The sequence below is a fragment of the Myotis brandtii genome, unplaced genomic scaffold (assembly GCF_000412655.1).
Source record: "Myotis brandtii unplaced genomic scaffold, ASM41265v1 scaffold349, whole genome shotgun sequence".
NCBI classification, from domain to species: domain Eukaryota; kingdom Metazoa; phylum Chordata; class Mammalia; order Chiroptera; family Vespertilionidae; genus Myotis; species Myotis brandtii.
Window position 1 is genome coordinate 1200251 of NW_005363427.1, and position 16446 is coordinate 1216696.

Below are 16446 nucleotides of genomic sequence, written 5' to 3' on the forward strand. Positions count from 1 at the left end.
TCTTCTTTTCCAATTTGGATGCCTTTTATTTCTTCTTCTTGTCTGATCGCTTTGGATAGCACTTCCAGTACTATGTCAAACAGGAGTGGTGAAAGTGGGCATCCTGTCTCGTTCCTGTTCTTAGGGGAAATGGTTTTAGTTTTTTCCCATTGAGTATGATATTTGCTGTAGCTTTGTCATATGAGACTTTTATTATGTTGAGGTATGATCCCTCTATTACCACTTTGTTGAGAGTTTTTATCAGGAAAGGGCATTGGATTTTGTCAAATGCTTTTTCTGCATCAATTGATATGATTATGTGATTTTCATCTCTCTCAATTTGTTTATGTGGTGTATCATGTCTATTGATTTGCGGATATTATACCAGCCTTGCATCCCTGGGATAAAACCCACTTGGTCATGGTGTATGATCTTTCTAATGTAATGCTGGATCCGATTTGCTAGAATTTTGTTGAGGATTTTAGCATCTATGTTTATCAGGGATATTGGCCTGTAATTCTCTTTCTTTGTAGTGTATCTGGTTTTGGGATTAGGGTAATGCTGGCTTCATAGAAAGAGTGAGGAAGTGTGCCTTCCTCTTGAATTTTTTGGAATAGTCTGAGAAGGATAGGTTTTAGTTCTTGGAATGTTTGGTAAAACCTCCCTAATAAGCCATCTGGCCCAGAGCTTTTGTTTGCAGGAAGTTTTTTGATGACTGCTCCAATTTCCTCCTTAGTTATTGGCCTGTTGAGATTTTTTTTATTCTTCTTGATTGAATTTTGGAAGGTTGTATTTTTCTAAGAACATGTCCATTTCCTCTAGGTTGTTAAGTTTGTTGGAATAGAGTTGTCCATAGTATTTTTTCATAATTGTTTGTATTTCTGTAGGGTCTGTTGTTATTTCACCTCTTTCATTTCTGATTTTGTTTATTTGGGTCCTCTCTCTTTATTTCTTGGTGAGCCTGGCTAGAGGTTCATCAATCTTTTTTATCCTTTCCAAGAACCAGCTCTTGGTTTCATTGATCTTTTTTTGTTTGTTTGTTTTGTTGTGTGTGTGTTGTTTTTGTTTGTTTGTTTGTTTTTCTCTATGTCATTTATTTCTGCTCTGATCTTTATTATCTCCTTCCTTCTGCTCACTCTGGACTTTTCTTGTTGCTCTCTTTCTAGTTCTTTGTAGTAGAGTTAGATAATTTATTACCATTTTTTTTCTTTTCTTTTCTTTTTTTTTTTGAGGTAGGCCTGTAATGCTAGGAACTTCCCTTTTTTTTAAGCCTTCCTGAAATTATCCTAATTTGAATGTGCCATGTGTTTCCGGCTGGGACTCTGGCTGATATACACTGTTATTGAGTAATGGAGGTGGGATTAAAACCCAGACCTAGTCTGGCGTCAAAGCCCATGTTCTTACTACTACACTTTTCTTATACTCTGACATCCTAACCAGAGCAGATCCAAAGGAAACACCCCACCTCATTTCAATTCAACAAACATCAGCAGAGCATCTACCATGAGTTAGGAATCATGACAAATTGCTGAACCTTTTTGAGTCTCCTTTATCTATTTCTATGAAGTATGAATAGAATTATCTACCTAAATTGTAAGGTTGTTCTTAGGATAATGTAATATTCTCTATAAAATGCGACAGGAAAAGTATGTTACTCTTTTTTTTTTCTCAATCTTCTACAATTCCTGGTCCATGGCAGGACTCAAATAAATGTTATTTGAATGGTTGAATACCTGGATGGACAAATGAATGGATGGATGGAACATACCTGGGTTTTGTACATTTAGACATGATAGAGATGTGTAATATGTTAACTCCTCTTCAAGTGAAATTTGAGCATTCAAAGGGCAAATGATTTCCCAACTCCTGTTGGGGGCATTTTTCCTTCCACTTTAAGATTTAGAAAGTTGGGAAACAGGATGAAGTCTAAATCTGCTGTCCTTGCCCAAGTATCACCCTCCTGAAAATAAATGGACCAAGTCTGTACTTATGCAAAACACTTTATATCTATTTTAAAAGCATCAATTGAACTTTTTACAGATACTTGAGAAAAGACTCAAAATGTGTTCAAACATTCAATAACTTTCAAGGCAGAATTTTAATGAATTACTATAAATGCAAATTGATCAGGAGCATATAGATTTAATTTATCCTTAAGGACATGCATTTAAACATTTAAGGGGAAAATATGTCTTTTGAAACATATTATGGATTATGTCCAGTGTACAACATTTAAAACATATTTTCAAATTTTATATGAATCTAGATCTCTGATATGCTCACGCAGTCTTCATCTAGAGATACAGATGAAAAGTAATTTTTATTTATTTATTTTTGGGAAGTTATTTTTAGTTTAAAAATGGAATTCTCAAAAGAAGCTGAAAATTGGAAGGCCAACACTTGAGTCCCAGACTGACCATTTATTTTGTGAGCTTGGTAAAGCTGTTTACCTCTTGAGACTGTTTCTCTCTTGTGAAAACCAGATAATACCTTGTGCACTCTGCCTGCTTTTTGTTAGGATCAGATGCAATGATTTATGCCAAAACTTGATGGTTGGTAAATTAAACAATTATTTGGTGCCATGTACACAATAGACACTTTATAAATGTATAATATTTTCTCTTCACCTAAATATTTATTTTAATTAAGAAATACATGACTTACTTCCTTTTTCTTTGTGCTTCCCTTCTATCATCACACACACAGTTTACAATTCACTTAATTCTCACCAATTTGGCTAAACTACGCATGGGTGCTTGTTGCTGGTTTTTTGCATTAGTTTTCCACAGACTGAGATTCTTTGGAAGAAGCACTAATCGAGCTTTATTCAATTAACATGAAGAATTTGTGTTTTTATCCTGCTAGTGTAGCTTATCTATATATATATATAAAAGCCTAAGTGACCGGACAACCAAACAACCAGTCACTATGATGTGCACTGACCACCAGGGGGCAGACGCTCAACACAGGAGTTGACCCCTGGTGGTCAGTGCGCTCCCACAGCCAACCTCCTATGGCCCCTCACCCAGGCTGGCCCCGATTGCCCTGATGGCTGGCCAAGCCAAGGGACCCACCCGTCCACGAATTGGTGTACCAGGCCTCTAGTTAAAATATATTCTATGAATAATTTAGCTGATTAGCTCTGGCCCGGGCAGGAGAAACTGTGCCTGTCCCAAACTGCACCAACCTGTTCAAGGGCATTTACCTGGTGCAGTGTTTATTTATCTTTGCTGTTTCAGTAGCTTTGACTTAAAGTAACCTCAGGTGTGGAAGGCAGCCATTCAGGAATTCCAGAAGCTGTTCTCTCTAGCTCACTTTGTTCCCTGACCCCAAAGACAAAATTTGTGGTCATTCATTTTATTTTATTTTTGCTTGTATCTCTACCACATCTGAACTCTTTTTTTTATTTTTTTACTGTGTCCCGGGTTTCTTTATTAAAATCAGTGATAGGGGATTAAAATCAAGAGCATCACTGAACTTCACCTTCTTGCCAACCAGCTCCCCAAACTCCTGCCCCCACACCGTTTGTGCCCCTAATTCTGTAGTGAAAAGAACTTAATCCCAAAGCCCTGGGACAATCTCGGGTTCTTTCCCTTGCTCCCCGTCCTGGGAAGGCAGGCAGCTCAGTTTGAATGCATGGGAGAGCCCAGAGTGGTGACGGGCACAGCGGGAAAGGCCTCCCCCTCAGGGAACTGGACCGCGGAGTACAGCGTAGTGAAGTGAGGGCCCGCATAGCCTGGGCCAAAGTGGGGCCCTGGGGCCACAGGAAAGGATACTGGTCCCCTGAGAAAGGAGGCCTGGGAGCCTCAATCCTCTTTTGAGAATAGTCACTGCTTGATAGTTTGCCCTTCTGGCGACGGTTGCAGAACCACACTCGGACCACGTCCTTGGCCAGCCCGAGCTGCTGGGCGATGTGGCTGATCTGCTGCAGAGCGGGCTTTGGGCACTGCAGGAACATGTTCTCCAGGTTGCCCTTCACTCGGGTCTCGATACTCGTCCGCTTTCTCTTTCGGGCCTGCAGCAGGGTCTCTGGTTTGCATATCTCCTGTAGGTTCCCGTTATCAGCGCCCTCCACCCACTTCTGCAGCAGGGGCCGCAGCTTCACATGTTCTTCAAACTGAGCTGCAGAGCCTCAAAGCACAGATGGTCGTTTGGCTGAACACCTTGCCAAAGAGAATGCCCAGGGTAAGCCCCACATCGGCCTGGGTGTACCCCAGAGTGATCCTCTTCTGCTTCAGGAGCTTGGCGAATTGCTCGAGGTCTTTCTGCAGAGCTCTCATGCTCTCCTCCTTGGGGTTGAGCTCCAGCTTCTCCTTGTCCAGCTTCAGGGCCCCAGGCAGGGCAGCACAGGGCTTGGGGGAGGCCCCCTCAGAGTTGCTCTCCACCAGGGCTCCTGCCTCTTCCTCAAGCTGGGGGGCCTCCAGGCTGCCTTGGGGTGCCAGTCCCACTCCAGCCTGAGGTCCACAGTAGGCCAGCTCCCCCACAGAACTCATATGGCGGGGGGTATAGGGGAAGCCCTGGGTGCAAGCCCCAGCCGATGGCAGACCCGCCGGAGGGCCCTGGAAGACCAGCCAGGTCGGAGGGTCAACCCAACCCGGCTCCCGCCCTCCTTGCCCTTCGCCTCCACCACCTGGTGAGGGCGAGAAGGCAAAGTTGGAAGCCAGGTGTCCTGCCATGGGAAGGATGGCACCCCAAACCGGGGGCCTGGTAGAAGGAACTGAACTCTTTTAAAGAGACATTTGTAACTTTTTATTTTAAATTTAGATATAGAGAAATAATTTTAGATATAGAGAAATATTGCAAAAATAATAAAAAAGAAGCCTCATGCTCTTCACCCAGCTTCCACTAATGTTAACATCTTATATACCAACTAGAGGCCCAGTGCATGAAATTTGTGAACTGGGGGGGGGGCCCTCAGCCCAGATTGCAAGAAGGCACAGGCCAGGCCAAGGGACCCCGACGGTGCAGGATCAGGCCAGGGAGAGACCGTGGGAGGGCTCCAGGGTGTGTCCTGCCAGTCTGCTCAGTCCCTGATGGGCTGGACCCCAGCAGCAAGCTAACCTACCAGTCAGAGCATCTACCCCCTGGTGGTCAGTACACATCATAGTGAGTGGTTGAGTGGCCTTAGCATATCATTAGCATATTACACTTTGATTGGTTGGATGGCCGACCAGACAACCAGACACTTAGCATATTAAGCTTTTATTATATAGGATAGTACAATTGCCAAAAATAAGATATTGGTGTTGGCACAATATTAACTAAATTATACACTTTACTTTTAGTTCACCAGTTTTTCCACTAATGAACATTATCTGTTCCAGAATACAAATGAATGCACCAAATTTTACTTAGTCATAATTTCTCCAAAGTCTTCTCCATTCTGTGACATTTCTTCACTCTTTCCTTGTTCTTTATAACCTTGACACTTTGGTCAATTACTTTGTAGAATGTCTTCCAATTTGAGTTTCTGTGATGTATTGTCATGATTGTATTAAGGATATGCATTTTTGACAAGAGGACCACAGAAGTGATGCTGCGCCCTTCTCAGTACATCATATCAGAGGATAGATGACAGCAATATGTCTTTTGACTGGTGATGTTAACCTTGATCAGTTGATTAAGGTGGTGCCTGCTGAATTTCTTTACTATAAAATTAATAAATGTCTTGGGAGAGATACTTTTAAGGTATGGAAATACCCAGTTTCTCCTCAAATGGTTGTTGACTACTTTTGGCATTCATTAGTAGATAGCTTGTCTTCAAAAATTACTACCATGATGTTCTACTGGTGGTTATGTATTTTCCTCATATAATTTTTGGGAAGACACAAACATTTAGTCCAGGGGTGGGGAACGTCTGGCCCGTGAAATCACTTGGTCTGGCCCTGCCAAGGCATTAGGGGTGAGTTAATTAAATGTTTGACCTAGTATAGCAGGCTAATTTTTAAGTGGATAATTTTGTATGGCTTGTGAATGATATTATATACCCAAATGGCCCTTGTCAGAAAAAAGGTTCCCCACCCCTGATTTAGTCTATAGCACTGGCTAACTCAACCAAATATTTAAAGAAATAATATGACCTTTTCACAAAATCTTTTCAAAGATAGACGAGGAGGGGACTTCCCAACTCATTCTATTATAATATTATTACCCTGATACTAAAGTCAGATAAAGATATCACAAGAATAAAACCACAGGACCCATTGATTAATTTAATACAACATAATAAGAAAAGATTAAAACCACATGATCATTTGAATAGATGTAGAAAAATCATTTGACAAAATCCAACAACTTTTGATAATAAAAACAAAAAGCCACAATACTCAACAAACAAGGAATGAAAGGAAACTTCTTCAAAATGATAAAAAGCATCTATTAAAAACCCAGAGCTAATATCATACTTAATTGCAAAAGACTGAATGTTTTTCCCCTAAGATCAGAAAGAAGACAATAATGTCTGTTCACACTCCTTCTATTCAACACTGTAATGGAGGCAAGGAAATGAAACAAAAGGCATCCAGTTTGGAAAGGAAAACATAAAACCATCAATTTTCTCAGATAACGAACTTATACATAGAAAATTCTAAGGAACCCGTTAATTATTAGAACTAATAAGTTTGTAGGTCAGGTTGTTTGATATTGTTCAGTTACTCTGTGCTCTTAGTGACTTTCTTGGTACTTCTTCTACCAATATACTGGTAGTATTGAATTCCAACCATATATTTTGAAACTCTGTTTTCAGGTGCATGCAAATATAAAATTGCTATGTCTTATTAAAGAATCTGCCTCTTCGTCGGCCTGCGGACTGAAAGGTCCCAGGTTCGATTCCGGTCAGGGGCATGTACCTTGGTTGCAGGCACATCCCCAGTAGGAGATGTGCAGGAGGCAGCTGATCGAAGTTTCTCTCTCATCGATGTTTCTAACTCTCTATCTCTCTCCCTTCCTCTCTGTAAAAAATCAATAAAATATATTTTTAAAAAAAAGAATCTGCCTCTTAATTATTATGTAATGTTCCCCTTTACCTCTGATAATGTTCCTTTTTCTGAAATTTACTTTGTCTGATAGTGATATAGCTAGCTACCAGCGTCTTTATTTATAGTGTTTACATCATACATCTTTTTTTCATTATTTTATTTTAACTTATTTATATCTTTCTATTTTAAGTGGATTTATTGTAGCAGCATATAGTTGGGTCTTGCTTTTTTAAATCCAATATGACTGTCTTTTATTTAGAGTGTTTAAACCATTCTCATTTAATGTGATTATTAATACAGTTGGATTAAAATCTACCATCTTGCTAGTTTTTCTACTTGTTCAACTTGTCTCAGAAAGTGGTAATTCTTCATTGTTGAAGGTATTTTGTGGTCTTTAGAAATTCTGGATTAAAAGACTTGCTTTTCTTTCTGCACTTTAAAGTTCTCATTCACTGTCTTCTGGTTTGCATGGTTTCTGACAAGAAGTCTACAGTAGTTTTTATCCTTCTTCCTCTGAATGTGATTCGCCTTTTTTCCTCTGGATGCCTCAAGATTTTCTTTTTGTATTTTGTTTTCATTGATTTTATGATTTTACATCTAGGTGGGTGTTTGAAGGTGGATTTTCTTATTCGGTATTTATCTCTATTGTTGTCCTAAATTTCTTGGATCTGTAGTTTAGTGTTTGTCATTAACTCTTGAAATTTTTCAGCCATTATTTCTTCTTCCCCATTCTCTTTATCTTTTCCTTCTGGGATTCCAATTGTGTGTATGTTAGACTACCTTCTGTTATTCCATAGGTCTTGAATGCTCTTATCTCTTTTCTTTTCTATTTTTTTTCACACACATTTCTCTTTGTGTTCATTTTTTGTCATTTCTATTGACCTAGCTTCAAATTCACTGCTTCTTTCCTTGGCTGTGTCACCTAATGAGTCAGTCAGAGATGTTCTTCACCTGTTACTGTGCTTTTCATTTGATGTGTCCTTATAGGTTTTATCTCCCCGTGGAAATGTCCCACCTGGTTATGCATGTTGTCCACCTATGCCACTGGGGCCTTTAGCATATTACTTATGTCTACATGTTATTCAACATCTGTGTTATCTCTGTATCTAGTTATGTCGACTTCTTTGTCTCTTGAAAGTGTTTCTTATTCTTTCTTTTTGTATGCTTCATTTTGTGTAGTAGAGACCAAAGTAAATAGTTTTTATGCCTGGAAATGGTTATGCCTTTCCTTTCACTAAGCCTTTAGCATGGAGGTCTGAGTTAATCTTGTCACAAATTAAGCTGGGTTTGAGGTTTGTTGTTGCTTTAATGTACCTTCAATGCAATGCAGAGTTGAAATTCCTCTAACAATACCTGGTGTTTAGGCTGGAGCCTAGCTTTTAGAGCAGCGGTTCTCAACCTGTGGGTTGCGACCCCTTTGGGGGTCGAATGACCCTTTCATAGGGGTCGCCTAAGACCATCAGAAAACATACATAATTACATATTGTTTACAGTATCAAAATTACAGTTATGAAGTAGCAATGAAAATAATTTTATGGTTGGGGGTCACCACAACATGAGGAACTGTATTAAAGGGTCGCGGCATTAGGAAGGTTGAGAACCACTGTTTTAGAGGGATTTTTTTTTCCAGTGTCATATCAGCTTTTTGTTTTCCTTTCTTAAAAAAATATATTTTTCTTGATTTCAGAGAGGAAGGGAGAGAGAGAGGTAGAAACATCAATGATGAGAGAGAATTATTGATCAGCTACCTCCTGCATGCCCCACACTGGGAATGGAGCCCACAACCCAGGAATGTGCCCTGACCAGGAATAGAACCATGACCTCCACGCCAGCTGGACTATGTTTTCCTTTTAACTGTGACTGTCTCCACAGTCTTGCAACTCTTCTGGCAGTAGTCCACTATGTATTACTTGTTACTTAACATTTGTTAGGTGGTTGTAGGAAAGCATGGGAATGGGCTATCTATTTTTCTGATTAAACCTCAGTTTTAGGCAGATGCTCTGTCCCAGGATCTCTGGTATGTGGCCTTTTTAGTGTTCCAGTCTCTACCCCATATATATTTCAGGGCCCTGTACCCATTGCTGCTCTTCCCTCAGGAGTATAGGTTTATTTTATTCTGGTCTCTACTTCCAGTTTCAACAGGTTTTCAACAATGCTCTATGACAACAGTGACTATTATGCCCTTCCTTGTGTAGATTAAGGTTTTTGTTCCATAGAGGATATAGGGGGAAAGGTCTAGGCAGAGTTTCCTGCCATTTGTACAATGGCTGGTATTCTCTCCAAGGACTTCAACATGAGGGATGCTTTCTCAGCACTCTCAGCAAGTGGGATCCATGGAGAAAAGCTTGCCTTATGTCTGCATCAAGGAACTTCTGCCCCAGGTAAATATCCTGTCTCCAGGATGTCTGCCTCTCCTTTAATTTCAGGCTACTTGGTTATCCTGCTACTCAGTTCTCTCAAGAAAATGTATGCATACCCAATTTTTCTGGTCTTTTGTATTGTATATGTGGGAAGGACTCTCTTCATCTTTATGATTCCCTGTATTGAAATCAGAAATCCCTCAGGGAGACGTTCAAAAGCAATTTTTAACTACTTTCATAGCAAAGAGGTTACTCTACCAAGGGCCATAGGATTGCAGCTCCAGTGGCATGGCTACAGATGATTGTTCAGATCAGTCTGCTATGAAACAAAAGACAAAGGTAAGATGATATTGAACATTATATCCTGGGAAAAGCTTTATAGCATTTTCTCATCTACCCTTTAAGCCGGCAGAAACTTCCCTGTGTCTCTAGTCCCTTCCATAACCAATCACTCAATAACAAGAAGGTGAAAATTTGATGTAATTGTAAATTCACATTGCGTTTGTGCATTTTATTTATTCCATTGCATCCTGAGGTCTGTATCATCTTTAATCCCAAGGCAAATAGAGAAGTAATCCTTAAATAATTGATAGTTATAAGCAAACAAGAGCTGCTTGGGTGCCTTTCACCACTATGCCTTCAAACAACTGCAGCTATAGATCCAGCCTATACTCACTGAATCCGGCAGTGAAAGCCAGACCCTCATTTCAGTTGCAGGCTGTTCTTCCCTCAAAACCTAGTGATCTCATGGTGGTTCCCAAATCTGGCTTTATACAGAAATTACTTAGTGTGCCCACACTACAGATTCTGAGACAGTATATCTCATGCAATAAATCTGTGTTTTTGACAAGTTTTTCAGCTGCTTCTGATGCAGCTGGTTTGTCTTTAGAACCAGGAAAGCTGGGGATGCAGTCTGGATCCTTAGTTCTTGATTCCTTAGATCAGTGATGGCGAACCTATGACACGCGTGTCAGAGGTGACATGTTAACTCATTTTTTTGGGTGATTTTTCTTTGTTAAGTGGCATTTCAATATATAAAATAAATATCAAAAATATAAATCTTTGTTTTACTATGGTTGCAAATATCAAAAAATTTCTATGTAGCCGAAACCGGTTTGGCTCAGTGGATAGAGCGTCGGCCTGCGGACTGAAGGGTCCCAGGTTCAATTCCAGTCAAGGGCATGTACCTGGGTTGCAGGCACATCCCCAGTAGGAGATGTGCAGGAGGCAGCTGATCGAAGTTTCTCTCTCATCGATGTTTCTAACTCTCTATCTCTCTCCCTTCCTCTCTGTAAAAAATCAATAAAATATGTTTTTAAAAAAATTCTATGTGTGACACGGCACCAGAGTTAAGTTAGGGTTTTTCAAAATGCTGACACGCCGAGCTCAAAAGGTTCGCCATCACTGTCCTAGATGATGTGTAAACCACAGTCAGGGTTACATTGATGAGACATTCGTACCCACAGGGTCTGTGACTCTTTCTTCTGCCACACATTTTAAATTCCTTAGAGTTGGCATCTGACCATTTATTACTAGGAGTTCCTGGGCTTCAACCCCACTCCAGCCAACACTCTATCATGAGGAGTCTCGTTGCCTAACATTTTGCCAAGACCTGGGTGTAAAGCCAGCCTACAAGATAGCCCCTGAAGACCCTTGACTCCTGATATTCAGTTTTGTAGTCCACTCTCAAATTTGTGCCATGGTTCATCTTTGTGACAAGTAGCATGTGGCAGAAATGATGGTATGTCACTTTCAATAGCCTATCTAATAAAGAGGGAATATGCTAATTGACCCTCACACCATCGCCAAGATGATGGCACCCACAGCCAATAAGAAGGGAATATGCTAATTGACTTCCCTGCCCTCAAAGATGGCGGCGCCCACAGCCAATAAGGAGGGAATATACTAATTGACTGCCACACCCTCAAAGATTGTGGTGCTCAAAGCCAATAAGGAGGGAATATGCTAATTGACTGCCATGCCCTCAAAGATGGCGGCGCCCACAGCCAATAAGGAGGGAATATACTAATTGACTGCCACACCCTCAAAGATTGTGGTGCTCAAAGCCAATAAGGAGGGAATATGCTAATTGACTGCCATGCCCTCAAAGATGGCGGCGCCCACAGCCAATAAGGAGGGAATATACTAATTGACTGCCACACCCTCAAAGATTGGGTTAAGGGCAATCAGGCAGGCAGGCGAGCGGTTGGGAGCCAGCAGTCCCAGATTGTGAGAGGGATCCCAGATTGGAGAGGGTGCAGGCTGGGCTGAGGGACATCCCCCCCACCCCCATGCACAAATTTTGTGCACTTGGCCTCTAGTTAGGTTATAAAAAACTGCAGCTTCCTCTCTGAGGAAAGCCATGTTGTGAACAGTTCTGCAGAGAGGCCCACATGGCCTATGTTTCATTCTTTCTGTCAACAGTCATATAAGTGAGTTTGAAAGTGAATTCAAGATGACTGTAGTCTTAGTTGACAACTTGATACAGCATCCTCAGAGACCCTGACCCAGAACCATCCAGCAAAGCCTCTCCCAAAATTCAAATCCTCAAAAACTCTGAGATAATCAGCGTTTATTGTTTTAACCTTCTAAACTGTGGGGTAATTTGTTCTGCAGCAATAGATAACTGATATACTGGGTCACACCCACAGATGAATTGAGGAGGCAAAAACCAAGGACAGGCCTCTCCTGACTTTAGGAAAGGTTGGTTTTCTAGAAGGCTGCAGACAGATTCCATCTGCTTTCACAAACATGTTCATTTCTTCAGATAGCTTCCCTCGTCCATGCTGACATGAACATCAAGGACAGGGCAGCTTAACTATGTAGTTTCTACGTACAATGGAATCTGAGGGAAGCCAGGCTCATCACAGCTATCATGTGATTAAAACACCCCTTCCTGATTTCACCTTTTCAAAAGCACCTGATTACCATGGTGATTGACACTATAATAACAGGCAGCCAGTGGGTAAGAAAACAATGAAACTATGTGCTGTACAGAAAACAGGAGACTTGCCCACACATTAGGCCTCTGGCAAGGAAGCTTCCAGGATTCATGGAGTTATGCTGTGAAGGGCAGGAATGTTGGCACTCACAGAAAGCAAGAGGCGAGCAGCTTCTGGTCAGCATAAAGCAGCCAGGTGAAAGGCAACTACTCAAGCAACTGTATAAAGGGAGGCCATTGTGCTGCCTTGATTTGGGCAAACATGGCAGAATAGAATATGCCAGATCATCATAAAACTTCTGGAGTGTAAAACAATGAAGACAAGCTCTAGCCAGTTTGGGTCAGTGGATAGAGCATTGGCCCGTGGACTGAAGGGTCCCAGGTTCGATTCCAGTCAAGAGCATGTACCTCAGTTTCAGGCTCGATCCCTGGTCCCAAGTCATGTGTGCAGGAGGCAACCAATTGATGTCTCTCTCACATCAATATCTCTCTCTCTCTCTGTCTCTCCCCCGCCCTTCCACTCTCTCTAAAAAAAAATCAATGGGAAAATATCCTCGGGTGAGGATTTAAAACAATGAGGACAATTCAAGTCAATTCATGTCAATAAGCACTAAGCATGTACATCTAATCCAGGTACTAATTTGGGGGGATACATGAGACTATTAAAAGGTGTGATTCCTATGCTTAAAAAGCTGACATGCACACTGTGGAGGTGTGAGGTCTCTGCACTTTAACAAACCCGGCCATAAAGCAACATAGTCATCCTGGTTATTCTGTTTGTACACCTCTCCCATCTACTTCCCTCTCCAGCTTTCCTTGCCCTGATCTGTGCTGTACAACAGACCATTGCCTGGGCAACTTTGTCTTCTGGCTTTTAGTTGGAATCAGCCAATTGAAGCACTCACAGTAAACTGGAAGATAAGAGGATAGAGAAGAGGTCAGGTAAGGTTTTCCTTGCCCCTGCCCTGCTTTAGGCCACTTTTTGACAGTGGTTGCATCCCCCTGTCTAGAGTTTCTGCTAGGTGGGCCCTACTCCAGGGCTCCAGGTCACACTGGCTTTGGTAACACTTTTTCCTTCCCTTGTACCAGCAGGCCTTGAGGTAGTCATGGTCTCCTGCTGTTGCTTATCTCTAGAGACCTTGACATCCCTACTTGGTGGCCTTAACCCAGCCTCTTCTTCCACGTGTAGACCTTTCATTATAGTCTTTTAAATAGTGTAGACCTTTCATTATAGTCTTTTAAATAACATGAGCTAGATTGTTTCCCAACAGAATCCTGTCCTGACTAATGTAAAAGCTTATTAATTCATTCATTCATTCTATAAGTACTTATTAGGGCTTTTATATACACCAGGAGCTATGCTAGGCACTGGTGATTCAGGGGCAAACCCAATTTATTCTGAAGCCTGCTATGACAGACATTTTAGTATGGAAGGGAGAAAATAAACATATATATATACACACACACACACACACATACTAGAGACCTGGTGCATGAAATTCGTGCACAGAGGGTTGGGAGGTCCCCTCAGCCCAACCTGCACCCTCTCCAATCTGGGACATCCCTCTCACAATCTTGGACTGCTGGCTCCTAATCACTCACCTGCCTGCCTGTCTGGTCACCCCTAACTGCCCCACCCCTGCCAGCCTGATCGCCCCTCACTGCCTCTGCATGCCGGCCTGATTGCCCCTAACTGCCCCCACCCCCCGCCAGCCTGGTAACCCCTTACCGCCTTCCCTGCTGGCCTGGTTGCCCCAAACTGCCACCCCCCTGCCAGCCTGATTGCCCCACGCAGCCTGCTGTTCAGTCGTTTGGTCATCCCTCACTAACCCCCCTGCTGGCCTGGTTGCCCCAGGCAGCCTGCTTGTTCAGTTGTTTGGTTGTTCCTCACTAACCCCCCTGCTGGCCTGGTCATAGGCAGCCATCTTGTGCGGATGTGAGGGTTAATTTGCATATTACCTCTTTATTATATAATATATACGTGTGTGTGTGTGTGTGTGTGTGTGTGTGTGTATAATCTCAGTCAGTGTGACGCAGTAAAAATAAAATTAAAGCAGGGCAAAAAAATTGTTAAACTGATAGAGATATGAGAGGAGCTGTTTTAGATAGGAAAATCAAGGAACCTCTAAAAATGTGACATTTCAACAGAGAGATAAATAAATTTAGGGAACAAACCTTACAGATATTTAGAGTAAATCTTAAAGGGCACATGGAAAATTATCAGCTCTAGATCAAACCAAGAACATATGCTATACCATCCTTCCACTCTTCACCTCCATGACTCTTCTCTCCAATCTAAATTTCTCTCTCATCCTCAAATTAAACATTTTTTAAAACACCTAAGTATATCAAATGTAAATAAGGAAAGGGTTAGATTCAGTGACTGGGCCAAGAACAGCCAGATAAAATGCTTTTATACCCTTTAATTGATGGTATGTGTTTTGGGAAAATATTTCGATGTCAAGAAAAAAGTAGTTAAAGGGACTCAATAGAGGTTGCAGGTTTTATTCAGATGATGCAAATCAAGGAGCACCTCAAAATTAGGTAACTCCCTAAGCTGGAGCAGGATTGGAAAAGGGAGAGTTTGGGACTTTGATTTTATCCTAAGTTGCAGTTTTTTCTATAACTGCTACAAAATCTGTGCTTGGAATTATTGGGATAGGTTGGTTTTCATGCCTCTGTCTTGGGATCACTGAAGCCATCTCATGTCAGCAGCTGACAGAACAGACTTTTTCCCCAAGATGTATCTTTGTAAGCCTTGAGAGTTGTCTGTAAGCTGTCTGATGTCAGTCAAAGTTCAGGGGAGTGGGACATAGAAAATGAAAAAAAAAAATGGAAAAGAGAGAGAGAAAGGGAATGGAAGTAAAGGTCTTTTTTTTTTAAATATATTTTATTGATTTTTTACAGAGAGGAAGGGAGAGAGAGAGAAAGTTAGAAACATCGATGAGAGAGAAACATCGATCAGCCGCCTCCTGCACACTCCCTACTGGGTATGTGCCCGCAACCAAGGTACATGCCCTTGACCGGAATCGAACCTGGGACCCTTGAGTCCGCAGGCCGATGCTCTATCCACTGAGCCAAACCGGTCAGGGCGGAAGTAAAGGTCTTAATAGGCAAAAGTAGGGTCTGCTTTAATTTTTGTATAGTTCCTTTTCTTGGCCAAAATAAATAACTTTCATCTCCAGGCAATCTTTTGGGAGAGAAAACAAAATTTCAGGGATATACAAGGTTCAGGAATTGAGTCAGAAGTCTCTCAGAGTGGGCTGGAGGAACAGTTTGTTCTTTGGTCTTCTGTCATTAATCATAGCTTGGACCATCTGCTGGTCTTGGTTAGATGTGATTGGATGCATTTGAGAAGGAGTATGCCTAACAGAAGAAAAAGAAAATGATCACTAGCCCTTGGGGGAAATTTTATCCCAAGGTTTGTATTCCTGTTGTTAATACCCAGGGAAGAAGTCCCTTCTCCAAACACCTGATGATGATCTATAAGTCCCAGAGTATAGGACTACATCTTTAACTCAGCAAATATTTTCCTTGGTTTCACAGATGTGTTCACTCAACAAAAAAAGTATCAGAAAGTTTGGGGGGAATGTGTGTGCAACAATCATTGATAACTGCAAAATTAATAAGCACAAAGCAGTGGAACATAATTCCATCCAATTGGCTGGCAAAAAAAACAATAATTAGTGGACACGCGCACACACAAATATGAATCCATTGGGCTTTTTCAGGTGTAAACCACTCCTACTTTTATCTTTGTAGTTTTCCTGGATGAAGCTGGCATAATGATATTCACCCCCTTAAACTGGGTTTGTTGGCAGGTTTCATTACAATAGCTCAGGCCCATGAATTGAAGATTAGAAACAAATGTTTCCTTTTGGAAAAAAAAAGCAGGCCCCCCTTCTTTAGGATGTGAGGCTTTCTCCTATTTCTAGGGCTTATCCTATCTAGAGGTGTTATTTCTATGAGGGTTAGCTAAATCTTCATTTTGGTGGCCATTTGGGCTTGTCAAACAGATTCTGTCACCTCCTGATTCTATTAAAAGGCGTGCTAACTGATATAGATAAGAGTTTCTCAGTACATGTATCTATCCTTTCAAGGATTTGGTAGATTTTTTTACTATGTCATGGAGATCAGCCCAAGCCCAGGATTTGAAGATAATTGCAATTGAGATGCTGGATTTGGTTCA

At 41.5% G+C, this 16446-nt stretch overlaps 1 pseudogene; it reads right to left on the minus strand.

The window, feature by feature from the left end:
* Positions 1–3586: 3586 nt before the first annotated feature.
* Positions 3587–4655, minus strand: LOC102239218 (annotated as a pseudogene).
* Positions 4656–16446: the final 11791 nt, after the last annotated feature.